The following is a 25308-nucleotide window of genomic DNA, read 5'->3' on the forward strand; positions in this document are numbered from 1 at the left end:
CCGGTTGTTGCTCCATTCTCACAAATCTCCGCCGCTCCCCCCTTCTTCCCGAAGTCGAAGGAGAGCAGCGCTCCGCCCCCCCCCCATTGCCACCAGCTCCACCGACGCTGCTGATCTCCCCCGCCACCTCCGCCATGGCTCCGAAAGCCGACAAGGGGAAGGGCGTGAAGTCGGCCGAGGCGCAGCGGCTCGCGGCGCTGCGGAAGGAGCGGGCCCTCTTCTCCCCTCAGCTCGGTGCGAAGGAGCTGAGGGAGTACTACTACCTCTTCTGGTCGACGGAGACGCGAGCGCATCCGCGCACGAGGGTACTCCCGGCCACCGCTTCGAGACTGGCTCCGAACGGGTACCCCTTTTTTGCGTTGTTCTTCTACTGCGGGCTCTGCCCGCCTTTCTCTGAATTCTTTTGCGACATCATGAAAACCTACGGGTTCCGCCTCCTTGACTTCACCCCCAACGCCATTCTGACCATGGCAGTTTTCGCACATCTGTGCGAAAACTTTGTCGGAGTCCACCCAAACGTAGCCCTTTTCCGCCACTTCTTCATGCCTCGGGTTGAGAGAGGAGAGCCTCTTGCCGGCGGGATCGCTTGGATCTCGAGAGTCGGCAAGAAGGAAGCATATCTGGAGGGTGAGCTCCGCAGCAAGTGGGAGGAGTGGAGAGCAGAGTGGTGCTGGATCGTCGAGGAGAACCCGCAGCCGTTCACTGCCGTGCGCCAAACCCTAATAGTACGCGGCAATGATTGGAGCAACGTGGCCCCGGAAGATGACAGGCTGAAGATTGCCGTCACCCGCATCCTTCGCCTCAGGCTTGCCGGGCTCACTGTAGGCGCTGTAGGGGCAGATTTCCTTCGCTGCCGTATCGCCCCCCTGCAGGAGAGGGGGAGACCCGCCTGGGAGTTCAAGAACTCGGCGGATATCATGAGGCTACGCCCGGGCCTCAATTTCAACTTCACGGTCTTGGAATTGGACGCGATGCTTCTGGAGCTGTTCAAGCGCGACCCTCAGCACCCATTTATGTTGCCGCGGAACGTCGTTCCGCTGTGCAACAATTCTTCACTTGACCGCATCCGCGTGATGATGCTATTGTGTGATTCTCACGGAATCGCCCCAACTTGGCAAGAACCTTTGGATGATGTCGTGCGGGCGTTCTTTGATAACTTGGTAGAAGTGTCGGTCCGCGCTGATGAGCAGAAGAGCCTCACCCGCGACACCACCGATGCGGAGATGCAGCGCATCGCCACCAGGCTAGAGGAGGCGGCAGCAGCTGCTGCCGCGGGCGTGTTCGGGTTCACCGTGGAGGAGGCAGAGGCGGTAGAGGTGGCAAGCCTTGCCGAGCGCGAGGAGTTTGCCAGCGAGGAAGATCTTGCCAGTCCTAAGGCTAAGCCGAGCGAGCCCGGCGAGGAAGAGCCCGAACCTTCAGACAGCTTGCCGCAGGCGGAGCCCCCGGCTCCGGCAAGGAGGCGGCTCCGCAAGGCCGCGGACATAGCGGGGCGGCAAACGGGTCAGTAGTCGCCGAGCCGTGCGACACGCTCTACCACGGCAAGCACTGTTGCCGCGGGAGCGCCTCACGACGCTGCGGCAACTAGAGCGGGGTCTTACCGGCCCACCGCCACTGCTCCTGCCAAGCGGGCGAGGGAGCCTACTCCTCCGCCTCGCCGCATCGGAGGCGAGCCGGACTTTGATCTCTCCGTGCTCAGCTCCGATGACGAAGAAGAAGAGTAAGATCCCTTGCCATTCTTGTTGTTCTTCGGTCTTTGCTATCTTGTTGCTTTCGTCTTGTATCTGACTTGCTTCGATATGGATCCATTCCTTTTCAGGACGCTGGCCCAGAGAGCGGCGAAGAGAGCCAAGGCCCCTGTGATTGTCATCGAAGATGATCTCACCGTGTCAGCAAGGGGTGTGTCGGAGACCACCTTGACAGACCCGGCAACTACTCCCCAAAGCAGCCCCCAGCGCAGCCCCCAGCGTAAGTTTATAGTTTACTTCCTGTTGTCAGGTGTGCATGGGTGCTCTTCTCTCTACTGATATCTTATCTGTTGGATTTGTGTAGGAGCAGAACAGCCTCATCAGGAATGCCCGGAAGCTGCTCCCGAAGTGCCATCTGCTTTGACTACGCCGCCAAGGGAGGAGTCCCCGGCAAGGGAGCGCTCTTCGGCAAGGGAGAACTCTCCGGCAAGGGGCAGTTCTCCGGCAAGGGACAGCGCCAGCGATCCTCCGGTGGTTGAGACCACGACTGCAGATCAAAGCACAGGTAACCCTTTTGCCTGAAAAACTCCCCTTGGGTTCTTCTTCTTCTGATTCTCTTCTTGGACATTTACTTGACCTTTCTCCCCTCTTCGGTCGTCAGATCCACCCGCCACGGAGCCGATGGAGACAGAGGCCGCCGGCGAAGAGGACGCACGCGGCAACAATGACGACGCCGCCGCCACCAAGGAAGAGGCCGGTGCTGATGATCAGGCCAGCGAAGAGGCCGCCAAGGTTGCCGCCGCAGAAGCGGGCGAGGGATCCGGCGATTGCACTGACGGCCCCGAGGCTGCAGGAGCGCCAGGCGCTGCACCGACCGCCGATCCCTCCGCCGACGCTGCAGCGCCAGGCTCCGAAGAGCCCCAGCCCGGCGCCTACTTGAAGGCCGGCGACAGTATCTTCATCAAGCTCCCCTGGGGATCAAGTTCCAGGGCGCCGGTCCAGGGAGAAATCCTAGACGGAGAGGTGCTCGCCTCTGCTGGGCTGATGGTGGTCGACACGCCAAGCAGCAGCAGCGACGAGCCTGAGAAGGAGCGGTTGCTGCGGAAGCTGACGTCGCTTTACCGCGCCCGCCAAGCCAAATTGGCGTCCCGAGAGGCGCTTGTCGCGAAGGCTGGAGTTGATATTGAGAAGCGCGCGGAGGAGCTCCGAGGCCTCAGGCAGGAAGCTCTCCAGTCCTTGGCGGAGGAGCGGGAGCAACTTCTCGAGGAGCGAAGAGCCTTCTTCCTCGAAGAGAAGCAATGGCTTGTCGCGGAAAACTTATTCGCACAGGAAGGAGAGTTGGCGCAGCGCAAGGTGAACCTTGACAGCCACGAAGAGGAACTTGCCGCGCGGGAGCAAGCAATTGGCGGGGCTGTCAAGGAAGCGAGGGATGCTGCCGAAGCTGCCGAGGCCGCCCAGAAGGAGCTGGAGACAAAGGTAGCGCAGCTGGAGGCTGATCTCAGGGCGAGTGGCGAGGAGCTTACCACTCTCAAGCGTGAGCGCGAGAAGGATGCTGCCGCTCATGGTGAACTGCAGGGCCTTCTCGCAGAGAGGAGCAAGGAGCTCAGCGCCGCCAAGGACTCCAACACGGACCTCGAGTTGAAGTTGGCCACCTTGACTCAGACGCTGGACGGCGCCAGGGAGCGGGAGGTGGCCTTGTCAGAGAAGATCAAGGCCGACGAGGCGCTGCTGGCGAATGCTGCTGCCGCCCACGATGCCTTCAAGGTCTTGTGGATGCTGCCGCTGCCATCGACGGGGAGTTGGCGCAGCTGGGGATGGAGGATTTTGGGTATCCCTCCGACGAGCATCTCCAACCCAGCGCCAAGCTCAGCCTGTTCTTCAAAGGCGTGGCGACGGCCCTCCAGCGACTCCGGGAGAGGATCCCAAAGCAGCTGGCCGATGAGTCGCGCAGGATTTGCGCGGGGGCTCTCCAGAAGGTGCTGATGAAGGTGGCCTTCCGCAATCTAGGCCTCAACTTCACCAACGTCCTCAAATCCTTGCCGCCGTATGCTGATCGGGATGCGCTCAAGGCCCTTGTCGCACCCATTGTGGACAAGGTGAGCGAGATCAAGAGGGTTGAGGGCGATCGCATAGATTAGGCCGCCCTTCTTTTCTTTTTCTTTGTCGCCGCTGGTCATGTCATGAGAACATTCTGTTAGAGCTGCGACAAGTCATCTTGTAATATAACTCTGTTTTGGGTAGAGATTTGCTATGTTATTTCCTTTACTTGATTCCCTTCCTTTGTATGTTTTTACCCTACGCTTTTAGGGAACTTGTCGGCGCAGGCACCTTTGCCGCGAGCGCTGAGTGCGGGACATCAGCAGCCTGCTGGCGATGCCGCTTCCGACAAGAAACCTTGTCGCAACTAGTCGCAGCTCACTTAAGTTGTTGAGCGGACTCGAAACAAAGTAAGGGCGCAACTAGCTACGAGTTGGTTCCTCCGCGCACAGGTTTTCCATACAAAGAACGGTCGTTCAAGGAATATAACTTAAAAATTCAAAACTGATTGCTCAAACTTTGGCAACTTAGCTTTTCTGTCGTTTGTTTTCCGGCAAGGCGAAACTTGCTTGAACGACGCCTGGTCCACATCATAATCTTCTCCTTCCCCCCCGGCAAACTTGTGTGCGAGGGAACCTTGCTTTCCTTTATTAGAAAAAGAAAGAAGAGAAAATAGAGATATGGTGCCTTCCAGCTTGTTATTGCTTACCGGGGGTTGCGCTGCACAAAGTGTCAGATAATGCATGCAAATATAGAGTAAAAAGCATGAAATTGACAAGATGTGCGGAGCACATGAGCTTTACTTATGCGCGGAATCTGCGCCCGGCTTTGTACAAAGGATTACATGCAACATCGGCAAGACTTGTACAAAAGGTGGTTGCCGGAACGGGTTCCGGCAACCGCGCCCTACGGGTAAAACTTACGAAGATGCTCAATGTTCCAGGAGTTGCTCACCGGTACGCCATCTTCGGTCTCAAGGCGGACAGCGCCAGGCCTAGTTACTCGTTTCACCCGGTAAGGGCCTTCCCACTTCGGCGTCAACTTGTTGGAATTCTTGGCGGACTGAACGCGCCGAAGAACAAGGTCGCCTTCCTCGAAGCTTCTGGCTTTAACTTTGCGGCTATGGTAGCGGCGCAAAGCTTGCTGGTATCGAGCAGCTCGTACAGCAGCCTGAAGACGGTCCTCCTCAAGGAGCAGCGCGTCATCTTGTCGCAGCTGCTCTTGCTCAAGCTCATCATAAGCGAGCACTCGAGGCGACCCGTATACGAGTTCCGTGGGGAGAACTGCCTCTGCTCCATAGACTAGAGCGAAAGGTGTCTGGCCAGTGGCTCGATTTGGCGTCGTCCTGATCGACCAAAGAACCACCGGCAGCTCCTCGATCCAGTTCTTCCGCACTTGCGCAGCCTGTCGAAAGTTCTGGTCTTGAGCCCGCGCAGCACTTCAGCATTTGCCCTCTCCGCTTGACCGTTGCTTCTCGGATGAGCAACAGAAGCGAAGCAGACCTTGGCGCCAAGATCTTGGACGTACTGCATGAAGGTGCGGCTCGTAAATTGCGTGCCGTTGTCGGTGATGATCCTGTTAGGGATCCCGAAACGGCAAACAATCGACCTGAAGAACTTGACTGCTGACTGTGCTGTCACCTTCCTCACTGGTTCCACTTCTGGCCACTTTGTGAACTTGTCGATTGCAACGTACAAGTACTCAAAGCCCCCGACAGCTCGGGGGAAGGGGCCGAGGATATCGAGCCCCCAGACCGAAAATGGCCAGGATAAAGGGATCGTCTGGAGAGCTTGAGCTGGCTGGTGTATCTGCTTGGAATGGAACTGGCACGCTTCACACTTGGTTACTTGTGCAGTTGCATCCTGGAGGGCTGTCGGCCAAAAGAAACCTTGCCGGAATGCCTTGCCGGCAAGTGCTCTTGCGCCAATGTGGTGACCACATATGCCTCCATGTATCTCTGCCAACAGCTTTTGTCCGTCTTCCCGGTGAATACACTTCAGTTTCACGCCGTTGAGTCTTCTTCTGTACAGTGTGTTGTCGACAAACTGGTACATACTCGACTGCCGGGCTACTCTTTCCGCTTCTTCTTGCTCTTCGGGAAGTTCTCCTATCTGAAGGAAATGGACAATCTGCTGTGCCCATGTTGGAGCTTGCGGCTCGACAACAAGGACTAAAGGCACATTTGCTGCTGCGGGAACATCCGCTTCTACGGCAAGAACCTGTGGCTCTGCCGGAGCTTGATGTTCCCCGGCAAGCTTGCCGGAGCAAAACTTGTCGGGAGCGTCTGCTTCAACGGAACAAACCCTAAGGCTCGTCGGAGTAGACTGCTCCTCAGCATCCTTGGTGCTGATTTTGGGGACATTCTTGGCGGCGGCTTCGGGGAGCTCTGCTGGAAAGTAGTCACCAGAAATCAACTTCCTCTTCTTGTTCTGTCCAGTTGATGGTGTTACGGATGGTTGAGTCAGCTTGAGCACAAAGATCCCTGGTTCCACAGGTAACTTCAGTGCGGCGCACTTTGACAGGCCATCGGCAATGTCGTTCTGAGCTCTTGGAACATGTTCCATCTGCAGGCCGTCAAAGTGCTCTTCTAGCTTCCTCACTTCATCAATATATGCTTCCATCAACGGACTCTGATAACTCTTGTTCACTTGACGGACGACAAGCTGTGAGTCACCCCTGACAATGAGCTTCTTGATCCCAAGGTCTGCTGCGATCCTGAGGCCGGCAAGCAAACCTTCATACTCTGCAGTATTGTTCGTTGCTTGCTCCTTGGGAAAGTGCATCTGGACTACGTACTTGAGGTGCTCTCCGGTGGGTGCAACAAGTAGCACGCCAGCACCGGCGCCTTGCAGCGAGAAGGCACCATCAAAGTACATCAGCCACTCTTTGCTTGCTTCCTTGACGGGGATGCTCGTTTCTGGAATTTCTTCATCTGGTGTTGGCGTCCACTCTGCTATGAACTCTGCCAATGCTCTGCTTTGGATAGTTGAAGTGCTCTCAAACTTGAGGCCAAAGCTTGACAGTTCTAGTGCCCACTCGACAATCCTGCCTGTTGCTTCTGGATTTTGCAGTATCCTCTTCAACGGAAAGCGAGTGACAACTGTGATCTCATGTGCTTGGAAGTAATGGCGCAGCTTTCTCGAGGCCATGAGGAGGCCGAAAAGCAATTTCTGCACACCAGAGTACCTTGACCTAGCCCCCTGCAGAAGGGAACTGACAAAGTAAACTGGGCGCTGCACCATTCTCTTCTGCATCTTCTCATGCTCCTGCGCAGATCCATCCTTGTCGGGACCAGAGCTTGCCGGTGAAGTCCCTTGCTTGTCGCTGGATGCACTTGCCGTGGTTGCTGGCTCATCATCCGCCTCCCTCTCCGCCACTAACGCAGCACTAACCACTTGATTGGTTGCCGCTATATATAACAGCAACTTCTCTTGTGGCTTAGGTGCGACAAGTGTTGGAGTGGAGGACAGGTATCTCTTCAAGTCCTGCAGCGCAGCCTCCGCTTCCGGAGTCCATTTCATTGGACCTGCCTTTTTCAAAATTTTGAAAAATGGCAGGGCGCGCTCAGCAGACCTAGAGATAAACCTGCTGAGAGCAGCTACACAACCGGCAAGTCTTCGTACATCCTTGACGCGCTTTGGTGCTTCAATCTGCTCGATGGCCTTGATCTTGTCGGGATTGGCCTCAATTCCGCGTTGAGACACAAAGAACCCGAGAAGCTTGCCGGAGGGGACTCCAAATACGCACTTCTCGGGGTTAAGCTTGAGGTTGATCTTGCGCAGATTTGCAAAGGTTTCGTCTAAATCTTGAATTAGGGTCGCTTTGTCCTTGCTCTTGACCACTATGTCATCCATGTAGGCTTCCACATTTCTGTGCATTTGCGGTTCAAAAGCGTCATGGACTACCCTTGCAAATGTTGAACCAGCATTCTTCAAACCGAAAGGCATCCGTACGAAACAGTATGTGCCACATGGGGTAATGAATGCGGTTTTCTCCTCATCCTCTTCTGCCATGAAGATCTGATGATATCCTGAGTATGCATCAAGAAATGAAAGCAAGTCACATCCGGCCGTGGAGTCAACAATCTGGTCGATGCGCGGCAAGGGAAATGGGTCTTTGGGGCAAGCTTTATTAACATCGGTAAAGTCAATACACAGCCTCCATTTCCCGTTTGCCTTGCGCACGACTACAGGATTGGCCAACCACGTAGGATGGAGCACTCCTCTGACAAGGCCTGCTGCTTCCAATTTCTTGATCTCTTCTGCAATGAATTCTTGGCGCTCCAATGCCTGTTTCCTGACTTTCTGCTTGACGGGCCGCGCATGAGGACAGACGGCAAGATGGTGCTCGATTACTTTCCTGGGAACACCGGGGATGTCAGACGGTTGCCATGCAAACACGTCGACGTTCGCCCGCAGGAAAGCAACGAGCGCGCTTTCCTATTTAGGGTCGAGAGTGGCACTGATGGTGAAGGTACCACCAGTGCCGTCCTCCTTGGTGGACACCTTCTTGGTCTCTGGTGGAGCTGCCATTGTCTTCTTACACTTGCCGGTGGAGCTCGATGGTGCGTCCTCGACGGTAGCGCAGCACTCCGAAGAGGTGCGCTTGCCGGAGTGGGCATCAGAGCTCTTGCCGGACTTGGTCTTCTTCTTCCCCCCGGGAGCTTCAGCGGCAAGTGAGTTGCGATCTGTTGCGGCTGCTGCTTCCCGGTAGATCTTGTCGGCGCAGATAAGAGCATCCTTCTTGTCGCCAGGGACAGAGATGACACTTATCGGGCCTGGCATCTTCAGTACGTTGTATGCATAATGAGAGGCTGCCATGAACTTGGCGAGTGCTGGACGGCCAAGTATCCCATTGTAAGGCAATGGAAAGTCAGCAACATCAAAAGTGACCCTCTCAGTCCTGAAGTTCAACTCGCTGCCAAATGTCACCGGCAACGTGATCTTTCCCTTCGGCTTGCTCGTTCCCGGATTGATTCCTTGGAACGTGCCGGTCTCTTCGAGCTCGCCATCAGGGATCTGGAGTTCTGGAGTACCGCGGAGGAGATCAGGTTCAAGCCGGCCCCGCCGTCAACTAGCATCTTAGTGACCTTGAGGTTGCGGATAGTTGGTGAAACCAACATCGGCAAGCACCCGACCGCAGTTATGCAATCTGGGTGGTCCTCAATATCAAAGATGATAGGCGTGCTGGACCATTTCAGAGGCTTGCGTGACTCGACGGGTGGTTCTGCCGCATTGACTTCCCGCACCCACTGCTTGAGCTGGCGGTGTGAAGTATGCAGAGAAGCACCACCGTCAACGCACAGGACCTCTGTGGCTTTCTGGAACTCCTGCTCATCGGTCTCATCTTCATCCATATCTTCATCGTCATCGTCGTCTTCATCCTTGTCGCGGCCGCGGGGAGGTCTGTCTCCTTGCCGCTGCTTGGCCTTGCCGCGGCGTCCTCCTCGGCCGGGACGTTTCTTGCTGGCTCCTCCAGCACCTTCCTGGGCTTTCTCCTTGTCGCGCCGCTCGTATTCAGCCTTTTGCTGCTCAACAAGCTGCTCGACCTTCTTGCAGCTCTGGAGGTCATGGCCCTTGGTGCGGTGGATCTTGCAATACTGCTTGTTGGTGCTGTCCTGCTTGTCGGCGACCGCCACAGCTGCGGCAACCTCCTTGCCGGAGCTACCAGCTTCGGCTTTCTTGCCGGACTGCTCAACAACTAGCACATCTTTGCCTTTCTTCTTCCTGTTGTTCCGCCGCCGGTTCTTCCTTGCCGGGGCAGTTTCCTCACTATCAGATCCTCCTGCTCCTGTGTTCTCTCCGGGGAGTTTCCTCCCTTCCTCAGCACGTGCACACTTGTCGGCCAGGGCATATAGCTCACTGACATCTCTGATCTTGCACATCGCCATCTCCTCCCGCATCCTGCGGTTCCGCACGTTCTGATGGAACGCGCTGATTACCGCGGCAGGGTGGACATCTGGGATGTTGTGCTGTACGCGGCTGAATCTTTGAATGTACTTGCGCAGGGGTTCTCCTTCCTTCTGGGCGAGCAGATGAAGATCGCTCTCTTGGCCATGAGGCTTGTGGCCGCCTGTAAAGGCGCCGACAAACTGATGGCACAGATCAGCCCAGGAGGATATGGAGTTGTCCGGCAAGTGCATGAGCCAGGATCTGACATTGGGCTTGAGCACCAGCGGGAAGTAGTTGGCAAGGATCTTGTCGTCCCGTCCCCCAGCAGCTTGCACCGCGATGGTGTAGATGCTGAGGAACTCCGACGGATGCGTCTTGCCGTCGTACTTCTCTGGTACATCTGGCTTGAAATTCTTCGTGCTGGGCCACTGGACTTGCCGCAGCTCACGAGTGAACGCAGGGAAACCTACCGCGTACGGCAAGTCGCCTGGTTCCCCTGGCGCATGCATGTCAACAGAGGGCCCAGCGCGCTTGTCGGATTGACGTCGCGCTTCTCTTCGGCGCTCGATGCGAGTACGAGCGTCTTCTTGCTGTCGTTCGTGAAGAACTTGGCGCTGATCGCGACGAGCTCGTGGATCTGATGATGCGGTGGAGTCGCTGTCGAGGTGGATCCGACGAGTCGGCGATCTTGGCCTTCGGGGTGGAGAGTGCATGGTGGTTGCACCCCCACTGGTTTCCTCGCCACCGGCTCGTGCCCGGCAGTCCTGCCACGGCTGCGATGCAGTTGGCTGCCGCGGATTGTCTCTGTTGGCGAAGCCGATGAGACTCTGAATGGTGGCCCTCCATTGGTCGATCTTGTCTTCCGCTGGAGGGTAATCCAGGAGCAGCTGAGCTCGCGCCAAAGCTTCTGCTGGAGTGGTGGGCGGCAGTGGCGAACGGTGCGAGGAGCGGGATATGCTCGGACTTCTAACTATGTTAGAAGGAGCAGCATCCCGTCCAGGCGACCGTGTCTCGCTCGTGCCAACACGTTGGCGTGCATGCTGGTCTTGAGCACCCCGAGATCCACCAGCTCGATCTTGTCCCAACGAACGTATGGTACTGCGAATACCATGACGCTGTCGGTCCTGTGCCTCCTGAGATGGGCGCGGGACGTGTACGGACGCCGAGGTCTGTGCAGCCTTGTCCTTGGACCTGGCAGCATCGTGAGCTTCCTCGTCGACGTCCGTTCTTCCGCCGGCGTCTACTCCACCACCCGTTTGCTCCGGCGGTGGTGGAAGTGACGTGGACGGAGCAGCTGCCGCCGAAGTCTTCTTCTTCGGTGGCATGTCGATGAAGAAAATGAAGATCTAGCTCGTGTGAACGCCGGATCAGGTTCACGCAATCTCGACGCCCCCTACCTGGCGCGCCAAAGATGTCGGGGAAACTGATCCACGAACACCTATGGGGCCGGCGGACCGGGCCCCTTTCGGTTCGGCGGGGGGCGGAGATCACACGAAGAGCGGATCGAGGCGAAGCACACGAGCAGTTTACCCAGCTTCGGAGCTCTCCGGAGAGATAATACTCCTACTGCTGCTTGTCTGATTGTATTGTGTTCTTGCTCGAGAGAGCTAAGTGTTTTTCTGGCTTCCGAATGAGTCGAACCTCCTCTACGTTGCGCATGGGCCCCCTTTTATATGCTCAAGGGGTCACCGACAGGTGGCAACACAGAGAAGGGTAAAAGCGTAAAAAGTGTTGCGGTTGGTACACCTACTTGCACAGTGTATCCTACCTAACCCTGACGGCAGGGGACAAAGGCATTAAATGCCCGTCTGCGTCGCCCAAACAGTGCAGAAAGGGACTGTCTGGGACGCCACCGTTCGCCACGATGGCGATCTTGTCAGCGCCGCATGCCACCACGTACCGCTGGCTGCACAGCCTCCTGCCACGCGCGCTTGGAAAGGCCCCAGGGCGACACGTTGGTGGATGCGCTGGAGCGTGGGTACAGGGTGGTTACTTACCGCGGCAAGTGCCTTGCCGCGGTCGTCGTCTTGTCGCGCCCGGAAGCTTGTCGCTCACCAGGCCTTGAGGTGTCTTGGTTGATCTTCCCGGCAAGCTCCTCTTGCCGGGGCCTTGTTGCCTTGCCGGGACGCGCAGCGCGTCGCGGCAAGTTCCTTGGGATGCCTCGGTTGGCCTTCCCGGCAAGTTCCTCTTGCCGGGGCCTTGTCTCGTTGGCTTGAATACTTTGTTCTTGAATGGCTCCAAAGGAACCACGGAGGATCTTGGCGGTCGCCCGGCAAGCCTTGCCGCGGGGTGCTGCAACTGCCCGTGCACAAGTTCGGGATACTAGAGTACCCCTATTCTAGTACACCGACACTATGATGTGAACCAAATGACATCTATTTTCCAATCCCTACTCATAGGAATTGAGATACTTGTCATCTCTTTCCCTACAACTTCCATGTACACATCTTCTATTCCTAAATATCTAGTACAACCCACCAGTAGCTTTTTTCCTAGACATGCAAGTATGGCACATGAACACGTCATGCATGCAAGTCATAAATCACATTGTTTTTGTACTCTATGCATGCAAGCACCACATCATCAATTCATGCATGTTACTCATAAGTTATTTCTTGCATTATATTTTGTATTGACAATGTATGTGTTGGTCATGTGCACACATAGGTAGTTCACATTCACATTTTTGTTAGAAATGTCATTCTTTTAACTGCAATTCATTTTTTCTCTTTGTACTCCCTCCATCTAGGTGTGTAAGTCATCTTCCGAAAACCAAATAATCCCAAAACACTTAGGCACGTTACATTAACTCCCTCATCGTTTCTAGTTTCATGAAATATCAACCAATAAGAGATGTGGGCCGTGCATGCTTTCAATGGCTTGAGACTTTCAAACATGAGATGAAGTGGTTAATTAATTGCATGGAATCCTATTAACTAGCAAAAAAGCTAAGACGACTTATACACCTAGACGAAGGGAGTATTATATTTTCATTTTAAGCATACACTCACTTCCCATTAGTTATATATGTTTTTGGAGGAACTTTTATGCATTATTTTGAGTAGAGTAGAAAATTTCACGCGGCCGCGGGTATATCAAAATGCAGGGCCCATGCATCATTGCCTTTCGGTTGAACCTACGTCCACAATTTTTTGTACTTATATCTCCACTAGTCCCTGAACCCAAAATGATGCCTCGTTCCCATAAAACCAAGCGGCCCACACATATTAATGCGTCGACTCGAACTCAATCCCTCTCCCATTTACTACGACGTGGCCCCACATGCCGTAGTACTCCTACAAACCCTACCGCCGCACGCATCATCGATTTTCTTCAAGAGGACGAGGGAGAAGCGGATTTGTAGTGGAGGCGCTTTAAAAAAAGGATTTGTAGTGGAGGCTCCTACCCTAGGGTGCCCTAGGTAGCTGCCGCACGCATCATTGGTTTTCTCTTTTCTTTATTCTCTTGCGCCCTAGAGTGAAATGATGGTTGCTTTGTCCGTCCAGCTTAATGCTGGAAAGGTGGGGCTTTGTGATTTGACCCCTCATCGCTCATTTATTACTAATGCGGTGCTACGACCGGGGTGCCTCCAAGTACAACCGCTGCTCCGAAATGTAATTTGGTGCATCGCACGTGGAACAAGATGATGGATGAGCCACATGTTGGCCAAAGGGGTCCTGTTAAGTTTTTCACCATTTCGTGTGCGGACTGGCCCTGCTTGAGTTACTACGCCAACACGACAGGAGCAACCTACCACTTGGTTTTGCTCCTTGGTGAATCCCGACTATATTGTTCTAAAAAGATACTACTCTCTCTGTCTCTGTTTATAGGGCGTGCACGTAGTTCTAGGTAATCCATTTGACTAACTAAATATGAGTTACCATGTCACAAAAAGTATATCACTGGATTCTTAAGCGGATGTAGTTTCTAAACATATACTATTCATCACATATATAGCCAGTTAAATTCTCAACCTAGAACGACGTGCATGCCCTGTAAACCGATATAGAGGAAGTAGTAAAAATGAGGTGATTTTACCGAGCGATGGGCGGGGGAGCATGTCCTGTCATGTGGTCCCACATGTCATGATGTACCAAGGCGATGCGCGTCCCTCTTGAGGCAGAACAATGGCAGAATCAATACATGGTTTTCTTGAAGGAGATGATGGTGAAGCAGATTCAGCGAAGTGTGAAATAATGGTTGCTTCGTCCATCTGGTAATGTGCGGCATTATGATTTGATGTCTCATTGTTCATTACTACTACGTGTTGGGTTCTACGGTAGGGTGCGTCGACTTCAAATTTAAACTTCCTACGCATAGAACAACAAAGAACCTGCTACAGGAGATGGATCACAGTTCGTTACCACTAGACGCGTAGTGCCGTGCAGCGGAAGAAGAGTTGGGGCAGCGCGTCCGCGTGGATCGTCTCCTCCTCGTCCGATCTCCCTCGAACAGCCGGTCATTTGATCCCACGTACAAGTTTGCTGGAGCGGCGCAAGTGCACCGCCTCTAACGGTATCCGCGCGTGCAGGAGGAACACCGTGCGGCGGACTGCTAGGTCCGATCACACAGTCGGCGGGGAGTGGAGGTGGCTATTCGTGACACATTCAAACCCTAGTCGCAACACCGAAGCGATCAACCGCATGAGTGTGCCGCACCTCCACTTTATATAGGCGTCCGTCGTAGGATCAACACTTGGGCCTCGCACGGACCCTAAAGCCCAAAGTCTACTCGGTCACGTTCCTAGTCCAGTTCGGATCACATCCGACCAGTGTCCTATGAACCGACCTCGTAGGTTCCTTCCCTTAAGCGCGCGACCCCTTAGGTTCAAGTCGGCTTGATCACAGTTCGGATCACCTCCGACCTGCACGGTTGGTAGCGACCTCTAGCAAGGCGTGCCGACCACCAAGTAGACTATGAAGCTGGTTAGGCGAACCTGTACAACGTGTCACACTTCCATTCCCTTTGCCTCACGATATATGTTGTGGGACTCAAGGCGAGACTGTCATCCTTGTGCTAGCCCGACCTCTTTATCATTCCAGTGATACCGACCACAAACTAGAATATCTCATAACCCCTGTCACATGGCCATACTTATCCTGGTCGGATCACACAAGGGGCCCAGAGTATATCTCTCCTGATCGGAGGGGCAAATCCCATCTTGCTCGAGCATGTCTCACAGCATGGGACTGTACAAACCTGAAGCCTACCTTTGTAACTACCCAGTCACGGAGTAGCGTTTGGTCATCCCAAACCAAGTCTGTCACCATCCCGAGTACATGCGTCAGCTCAGGTCTTAGGACATAGAACGTATGTTGTACTAGAGACTCACAGATGACATATCGCTGTGTCTCATAGTTGGGTCTGTCCGACTCAGACCTTATCTCGACTCGGATCCGACTATGTCGAATCCTACCAGATCTTTCCAAGTCCATATTATCCGGTTAGCATCCAATGCTCCATGGCTAGTGAGACCAAGCCATCGACCGTGTCATATGCTAGTCTAGTCGGCTGCGCGTCCACACATTCCTTTCGACTAGGGACCTTTTTAGGACAGTCATCATACAATGCATAGTCCCACAAACAAGTCACGTACTTGCTGATACACATCATTGATAATGTCCAAGGACTATCTTTATTCATAAACACATAGGAAATATCATCATACATGATTGCCTCTAGGGCATATCTCCAACAGTCTCCCACTTGCACTAGAGTCAATCAAATAGACATTGAATGCCCATAGCTCTAACGTGCCCCTCATGCTTGGGTTGTGGAAGTGGCTTAGTCAACGGATCTGCAACATTTACATCTATGTGAATCTTGCATAACTCTACATCACCATTCTTTACGATCTTTCGTATCAGGTGATATTTCCGGTCTATGTGTCTGATCTTGTGATGATTCCTCGGCTCCTTGGCTTGTGCCATGGCACCAGAATTATCACAATAAAGGTCCAACGGTTTTACCGAGGTTGGGAAAATACCAAGATCATCTAGAAAATGCCGGATCCAAACACCTTCCTTGGCAACTTCACAAGCCGCAATGTATTCGGCTTCTGTGGTAGAATCGGCCACCGTATCCGGCTTGGAACTCATCCAGTGCACTGCTCTTCCGTTCAGGATGCACACGAATCCAGACTGTGATTGACAATCATCTCTGTCGGTTTGGAAACTAGCATCGGCGTAACCCCTTACGACGAGCTCTTCCTCACCTCCATAAACTAGGAACATCTCTTTAGTCCTTTTCAGGTACTTCAAAATAGTCTTTACCGCTGCCCAGTGACTCTCACCTGGGTTGGCCTGGTATCTGCTTGTTAGGCTTATTGCAAAAGCAACATCAGGCCTTGTACATATCATGGCATAAATGATGGATCCGATTGCCGAGGCATACGGAATCCTACTCATCCTGCTTCGCTCATCAGATGTCGAAGGACTCTGAGTCTCGCTTAGCCTTATACCATGTGAGAGCGGTAAGAACCCTTTCTTTGCCTCACTCATGTTGAACCGCTTCAACACTTTATCTATGTACGTGCTCTGGCTTAAGCCAAGCAGCCTCCTCGATCTATCTCTATAGATCTTAATGCCTAAAATATACACTGCCTCACCAAGGCCTTTCATCGAAAACTTGCTATTCAATGATTCCTTGACCGAGTTTAGCATCGAAACATTGTTTCCGATCAACAATATGTCATCCACATACAAGATCAAAAACACTATCGAGCTCCCACATAACTTCTTGTATAAACAAGAGTCTTCTTCGCTTTTGATGAAACCGAGATCAGTGACGACCTCATCAAAACGAATGTTCCAACCAAGCTTTTAAATAGCATACGCTACCTCCTCTATTGCGCCCGCAATAGCGCCCTACCGCTATTAGTTTAAGGTTGCATTAGAAAATAGCGTGTTGACATGATGTGGGCGCAATATCACTTGTTAGACCGCTATATCGTCCGCTATCCGCAATATCACCCTTGTTTTTTTGTTGTGTAATCTATTTTGGTACATGTGTCTTGCTTGCATGGTTGCATGACCAAATATTGTTCAATTATAGTTTATATTCTTATATAAATGATGATTTCTCAAATTAAGTGTCATATTTTTTGTCAATGGCCTAGAAATATACAAAACAATCTCAAATTTATGAGTGTTTTTTAAAATTGGCTATGTGGACATAGCACCCGCAATATCGCCCGTTATCCGCATTTCGCTACATGGACCCTAATCTGCAACCAGTCCGCTATCCGCTATTTAAAAGCTTGGTTCCAACTCCGAGATGCTTGATTCAACCCATAAATGTATCTCTTGAGCTTGCATACCTTACTAGTGCTAGTCGGATCGACAAAACCCTCGGGCCGTATCATATAGACGTCCTTAGTTAAATTTCCGTGAAGGAAAGTTGTTTTGACATCCATCTGCCATATCTCGTAATCAAAATATGCAGCTATAGCTAGTATGATCCTCACCAATTTTAGCATCGCAACCGGCGAGTAAGTCTCATTGTAGTCAATTCCTTGAACTTGTCCATAACCCTGAGCGACAAGCCAAGCTTTGTGGATCTGAACATTTCCATCCACATCGGTTTTCCTTTTAAAGACCCATTTGCAACCAATGGCCGCTACGCGAGGCGGCGGATCAACCAAGTCCCAGACTTGATTCTCATCCATGGACTTTAACTCGGATCTTATGGCCTCCAACCATGCCTCGGAATCTGGGCTCACCATCGCTTCCGCATACGTGGCCGGCTCGTCGCTTTCTAGAACAATACATCACGCACTATGTGCAATCTTTCCGACCTCCATGGTTTCGGTGCCGCTTCCACTACAGGTTCCCTGACTGACTTCGGTATGATGTCATCACCAGCCGAGCCGTCCCCGAGTGGTCCTCGAATTTCTTCGAGTCGAACCGTCCTCCCACTGGTCTCCCGACTGATAAACTCTTTCTCAAGGAAAACCCCATTCCGAGCAACAAACACTTTGTTATCTTCCCGATTGTAGAAGCTATATCCCAAGGTTTCCCTCGGATATCCCACAAATATCCATTTATCCGATTTAGGTGTAAGCTTGTCTGACATAAGTCGCTTGACAAATGCTTCACAACCCCAAATCTTTAGAAAAGACGAATTGGGACTCTTCCCGGTCCACATCTCATGTGGTGTCTTGTCTACGGATTTTGATGGTACCCTGTTAAGTGTGAAACCTGCTGTTTCTAGAGCGTATCCCCAGAATGACAAGGGTAAATCCGATTTGCTCATCATAGACCAGACCATGTCCAACAAGGTCCTATTCCTCTGTTCCGACACGCCGTTTCTCTGTGGCGTACCCGGAGGTGTGAGCTGAGGTACTATACCTCGACTTTTCAGATGATCATCAAACTCCTGGCTCATGTACTCACCTCCACGATCTGATCGCAGAAGCTTTATAGTCTTGCCGAGCTGATTCTCAACCTCATTCTGAAACTCTTTGAACTTTTCAAAAGTTTTTGACTTGTGCCTCATCAAATAGATATATCCATATCTACTCAATTCATCGGTAAAAGTCATGAAGTACTGATAGCCACCTCTGGCAGTTGTGCTCATTGGATCACACACATCACTATGTATAAGTTAAAGTAGCTCAGACGCCCTCTCGCAACTCTTTGCGAAAGGAGACTTAGTCATCTTGCCGAGCAAGCATGATTCACATGTCTCGAACAACCCGAAGTCGGATGAAATTAGGAGCCCATCATCATGGAGCTTCTTCATGCATTTCAGACTAATGTGTCCAAGCCGGCAATGCCAGAAGTATGTCGGATTTATCTCATTAGGCTTATGCCTCTTGACATTCACATTATAGACCGGTTCCTGTTCTAGATTCAATATAAATAGCCCATCAACAATGGGTGCATAGCCGTGGAACATACCATTCAGAAATATCGAACAACCATTGTCCTTTAAATTGAATTCATAACCTTGACTCATCAAACATGAGGCAGAAATAATGTTCCGACTAAGTGCAGGAATGTAATAACAATTATTCAATTCCATTATGAATCCAAAAGGAAGCTGGAGTTGCATCGTGCCGACTTCCAATGCAGCAACTCTTGCTTTGTTGCCGACCCTGATGTTAATCTCCCCTTGTGGCACATGCCTAGTTCTTACCAGCCCCTGCATCGAGTTGCAAATATGAACAACCGATCCGGTATCAAATACCCAAGAGCTACTAGGTATGTCAGCAAGGTAAATGTCTATAACATATGCAACAAGTGTACCTTTGCCTGAAGAAGCATTTTCGGCCTTCTGGCCATGCTCTGCAAGCCACTTGCTACAGTTCCTCTTCCAGTGACCGGTCTTCTTGCAGTGAAAGCAAACGGTCTTCGAGTGCAGTCCAGACTTTGGTGCAGCGGCGGAGGTTACCGTCTCCGTGCCCTTTGCCTTAGCCTTTTTCTTGGACCAACTCTTCTTGAACTTAGCCGATTTCTGCACCATCAACACTTGATGTGTGCCATTCTTAATATCCTGCTATGCCACTTTGAACATCCCATGCAATTCAGTGAGCTTCTTATCCATGCCATGCATATGATAGTTTGAGATGAATGTCCCATAGCTGGGCGGAAGAGAACCCAGAACAGCATCAGTAGCCAGCTCATCCAAGAGCGGGAAGCCCAAACGATCCAAAGCTTGCACATATCTGATCATCTTGATCACATGCGGGCTCAGTGGATTACCTTCCTTCAGCTTGCAATCCATCAAGGATCGCCAGACATTGAACCTTTTGTTCCTATCCTATGTCTGAAACATGCTCTTGAGACTCTCGATCATATCGTAAGCCTCAACACTTTCGAAGTACTATTGCAAATCAGGCTCCATACAAGCCAGCATCAAACAACTGATCTCCGTTGATTCATCAATGAGTTTCTGGTAGGCATTCTTAGTTGTGGCATTAGCATTATCAGCAGGTTCCTCTAGAAGTGGATCCTCTAGAACATGTTCCTTTTTATCATGCTTGGGAACAATTCTCAGATTTCTATAGCAGGTGGTAAAGTTTGTTCCATTCAGATTATCCTTTTCCATAATTGATTTCAATGCAAAGTTGGGTTGAGCAGGTGGTGCCATTGATCTACAACATAAAATATGCAATCACTAAGCAATGTGTTTATGTAGAGTAATTCTAGCCTAAACAGAAATACTCCCACTAAAGTTGGCATCCCTTCGCAAACTCTCAGTGATTCAGGATCCGACTAGCGCATGCAACTAGTGAGCTTTAGCATCACTGCTAGCCAACATACCTATCCGGTAAGCAACTCCTTGCTAATCGTATCTCTATACGACTCCTGTCGGTCAGGAAGGTATCTCTTACCCCGGCTCCCAACCTTCTTTGCCACAAGGCCCAAAACCGTTTTGATAGCCTTGTCAAGTTAACCTGATGCAGTGCATGTCCGTGTTCGACACGAACCCTTCAGTTCGAGGACACCCAGCAGCACCCCAATTTTATGAGCCTACTACTAGACGTACTTGACGTGCGAAGGTGCAACATCGGGGATGGCAATCCACTTGATATTCATGAGGGATCATTCTACCATTCTAACATGCATAGAACCAAAGAAGCATAACAATCACAAATAAACATATATTGTGAAATAGTATGGCTCCTTCATGGACGTTCTTCTAGGTCGGCTCCGACTTTGATGACCATCTACGAACTCCATCTTGTTTGTCACGTCGGGACGCCAAGCCACCAATCTGATATCTATTATCCAACTACTACAACTAGTAATGAATTTTACATAGAGTCACAAGTCGACACGCAGGTCGTTATACAATATAATGACAACACTTTGGCTCCTGCCGGCTGACAAACATGACACGCAGGCCACGTATAAATTACACACATTCATCAAATACACATGAGCCATACTATTCACATCAAACCTGCAAAACTAAGTTATGCATAGAATCGCATTCTACCGGTTTGTGTGTCGGGTACGAAATACACGGCGCTACACACATGTTTTCGGAAATCACAGATCGCATCTGAACTCCGTTCATGCCGAATTTTCTGATCTGACCGATCATATCGACCATCGTGAATCCGATTCGTATTTACGTTTCAGTATTAACCCCGATGGCGGATGACCAACCGGTAGGGGTAAATCATGTCACGACCTCATCGATCCCAATTGATAGAAAACATAGCCTCAGCGATCCCCATGTGCAGTTGATCACATCAACCATGCACATAGCCGATCTTATCAACGACAACAGATCTCATCTGCCGCCTCCACATATCTAATATGCATACGATCTGAATCCAAATCCTATAGAAGAGGCTCTGATACCAGTGTTGGGTTCTACAGTAGGGTGCGTCGACTGAAAATTTAAAATTCCTACGCACAGAACAACCAAGAACCTGCTATGGGAGATGGATCACAGTTCGTTACCACTAGACGCGCAGTGCCGTGCAGCGGAAGAAGAGTTGGGGTAGCGCGTGTGCGTGGATCGTCTCATCCTCGTCCGATCTCCCTCGAACAACCGGTCGTCCGATCCCACATACAAGTTCATCGGAGCGGTGCAAGTGCACCACCTCTAACAGTATCCGCGCATGCAGGAGGAACACCGTGCGGCGGACTGCTAGGTCCGATCACACAGTCGGCGGGGACTGGAGGTGGCTATTCGCGACACATGCAAACCCTAGTCGCAACGCCGAAGCGATCAACCGCATGAGTGTGCTGCACCTCCACTTTATATAGGCGTCCGTCGTAGGCTCAACACTTGGGCCTCGCATGGACCCTAAAGCCCAAAGTCTACTCGGTCATGTTCCTAGTCCAGTTCGGATCACATCCAACCAGTGTCCTATGAACCGACCTCGTAGGTTCCTTCCCTTAAGCGCACGACCCCTTAGGTTCAAGTCGACTTGGTCACAGTTCGGATCACCTCCGACCTGCACGGTTGGTAGCGACCACTAGCAAGGTGTGCCGACCACCAAGTAGACTATGAAGCTGGTTAGGCGAACCTGTACAACGTGTCATACTTCTGTTCCATTTGCCTCACGATATATTTGTCGGGCTCAAGGCGAGATTGTCATCCTTGTGCTAGCCCGACCTCTTTCTCGTTCCAGTGATACCGACCACAAACCGGATTATCTCATAATCCCTGTTGCATGGCCATGCTTATCCTGGTCGGATCACACGAGGGGCCCAGAGTATATCTCTCCTGATCGGAGGGGCAAATCCCATCTTGCTCGACCATGTCTCGCAGCATGGGACTGGACAAACCCGAAGCCAATCTTTGTAACTACCCAGTCACTGAGTAGCGTTTGGTCGGCCCAAAGCAAGTCTGTCACCATCCCGAGTACTTGCGTCAGCTCAGGTCTTAGGACATAGAACGTATGTTGTACTAGAGACTCACAGATGACATATTGCTGTGTCTCATAGTTGGGTCTGTCCGACTCAGACCTTATCACGACTCGGATCCGACTACGTCGAATCCGACCAGACCTTTCCAAGTCCATATTATCCGGTTAGCATCCAATGCTCCATGGCTAGTGAGACCAAGCCATCGACCGTGTCATATGCTAGTCTAGTCGGCTGCGCGTCTACACAGCCCTTTCGACTAGGGACCTTTTAGGACAGTGATCATACAATGCATAGTCCCACAATGTACTTGCTGATGCACATCATTGATAATGTCCAAGGACTATCGTTATTCATAAACACATAGGAAATATCATCATACATGATTGCCTCTAGGGCATATCTCCAACACTACGGGGGCGCTACGACTGGGGTGCGTCCTCCTGCTGTTCTGCACCGTTGTTTACTACATGACACGTCGACCCGGTTGCTATATGTCCCAGATGTCAGCGAGAGGAAGTACATAATTCATGAAAGCGAGCATCGACGAAGGAGAGAAGACACGACTTGGTTTTTGATGCTTCGCGCGATCCATCGATACAGACCCAGACTAAAAAAAGGTGAGGGCGGGTCTTTTCCCGTGCGACAGGCAGGGGATTTTGGCATAGTTTGTTCGAGGCAATGAGGTAGGAAGGGAAACAAGAAAATAAAGGTTTAGCAACTTAGTTTTGGGAAAATCTGATTTTACGGAGTACGTACCCACTATGGTGGTAGTATTACTTACTACTCCCTCCTTTCCGGTTTATAGGGCACATCTAAAAAAATTGTTTTTCCGTTTCATAGTCTCAATTCTACTAGTAGTAGTACCATCACATGTTTGGATTTCGAGCTGCGTTAAATCACCGATGCAAGCAGTGTTAAGAGAAAACTCACCAATGCATGTAGAAGTCCATGGAAATTTAGTGGTCATGCATGCATTCGTTGTAATTAATGCATCGGTAAACATAACTTCTTTAGAAAAATGAGTGTACTAATTAATTGTGCAAACTACAAAATTAATTCCACAACTCACCATCTACCTTGGTTGGAGAGATTTTAAGATTGAGCCATAAACCGGAAAGGAGGGAGTAGTAACATGGCCTAGGGTAGCTTGCTGCACCACGGACTCCAAGGAAATTGCTGTAGTACTACTCCTATGTACCACTGTACTACTGCTACTACTCCCTCCTTCCAACTATATAGGGCCTAATGCATTTTTCGGGGCTAACTTTGACCAAGTGTTAGACCAATAATATATGACATGCAAGTTACACAAAGCATACCGTCAAATTCGTACGTGAAAGGAGCTTCCAATGATATAATTTTCACATTATACATCTCATGTATTATTAATCTTATCAATAGTCAAAGGCAGTCTTGAAAAACACACTAGGCCCTATATAAAACAACATGATAATCTCTCTAACCAAGGTAGGGACGAGGAGTAAACGGAGGGAGTACTAAAATTTTCTCCTCGTCCTGCGAGCCACCGCGCGCGTGGGCGAGGGAGCGGGCGTAGGCGTACTAAGCAAGCTTCTCCTCATCCTGCGACTCTGCGAGCCACCGCGCCCGTGGGCAGGGGAGACGGTGTACTAAGCAAGCTTCTCCTTGTTCTACGAGTTGACGGGACACATCAAAAGTAATACGTATAGAGCATCTCCATTGTATAGAGCCTTGCCTCTAAGGTAGGCCCCACATGGTTTGCCTCTTATCAAATGAAAAAACTGAGCATGTGAGATGGTGAACGGAGGGAGTATGATACCATTAGTACTACAATTCTTATGGAAGGGTTGTAGTAGTCCCTCCCATTCACATGTTCACATTTCAAGCTTCAATAAAAATGTTGCACGCAAGGATTAAGAGAAGCCTAGGCAATGCATGTACTCCCTCAATCCATATAGGGTATAAAATGTGTTTTGGAGGCTAACTTTGACCACATGTTAGAGCAATAATATGACATCCAACTTACATAAATCTTACCATCAAACCCATACGTGGTCATTATACTGCTAACACATGCATGTGTTGCAATTAATACGTAGATACAGTAGTAAACACTCACTATCTAGTAGTACTAGTAGTACTCTACACTACTACTACTATGAGGCCATCCAACTGTGTCCCGGGCTCCCAGCAGAAGACCGCGAACACTGATTATTTGTTCATATTTAAATTCATTGTCACACAGCGAAATATCTCTATCTCTACTCTCTACTCTTATAAAAACCGAGTTAGTGATGATGGTGTGCCTGCCATCTTGTAATATAGACCTTCAGATCTATATCTGACGGATAGAAAGCAAACTATGACAATTTTACAAAAGATACCCGCACCTCTCTCCACATTTACATATAAGGCCTTGCCTCGTTCATCCTTATCTTCCACAACCTCACTGTCGAGCAATTGAAAAAGGAAGTCTCTGGAACAATCTAGCATGGTGGCCGCTGCCGCCTGCCGGCGTCGTTCATCCCCATGCCTCCGCCCAGTCTGACCACCAGTCACCACCACGCCCCACTCCTCCTCACCTTATCTCTCATCTTTCATTTTTTGATGAAATTCTCAAGATACCATTTTTCCGATAAAATTCTCGAGATATCATTAGTTTTTACACATGGGATTACTCTTGCATGGGTCAATCACAACAGGTGTTCTGTAAAAAAAATGCATCTTGATCTTCCATGCAATGCACGGGCATCTTGCTAGTCCATGAAAACAACACATGGCAAAATTTCACGGCGAATAAGGGATTTCAATGTGCTCGGAGGGGCTGTTTGGATCTTGCCCGGGGTAGCCAAAATATTGGTGACCCTTTTGTCCACCGCTGCCTTTGCCACCGATGAATGAGGAATAGCTCGGGTGATCATGCATCCTCCAGCACACGTGTTGGAGACAAGCTCGCATGAGCTATGCTTTTTTGTCCCACCTCGCCGCCTGAGCCGGCCGCAGACCGACCGGCGACCCGCAAATTACGCCATCCAACCGTAGCCACACATATCTGACAACAACTCAACCAACCAAACAAAATTCATGCAAACACGACGATATTTCATATAAACAATGACGGAATTCATATAAAATACCAGATTTTCATTCAAACATGATGGATTTCATTACATTCAAATCAACTAAGCGGTGCTAGTTCTGAACAACACATGTATAATAATACGTAGCCTAAATGGTCGCCCGCCGATCCATTTGTCTTCCTCATGTCCGGCAGCATGATCACCGGACTGCCAGGAGCCCCGAAGGTTATGCTTCCGCGCAAAGGACGGCTCGCTTCCCCACTGCCCAACTGATATTGTTGGCTGATGCCTGATACGTCTCCAA

Source organism: Triticum aestivum, chromosome 4B, assembly GCF_018294505.1.
Source record: "Triticum aestivum cultivar Chinese Spring chromosome 4B, IWGSC CS RefSeq v2.1, whole genome shotgun sequence".
NCBI lineage: Eukaryota > Viridiplantae > Streptophyta > Magnoliopsida > Poales > Poaceae > Triticum > Triticum aestivum.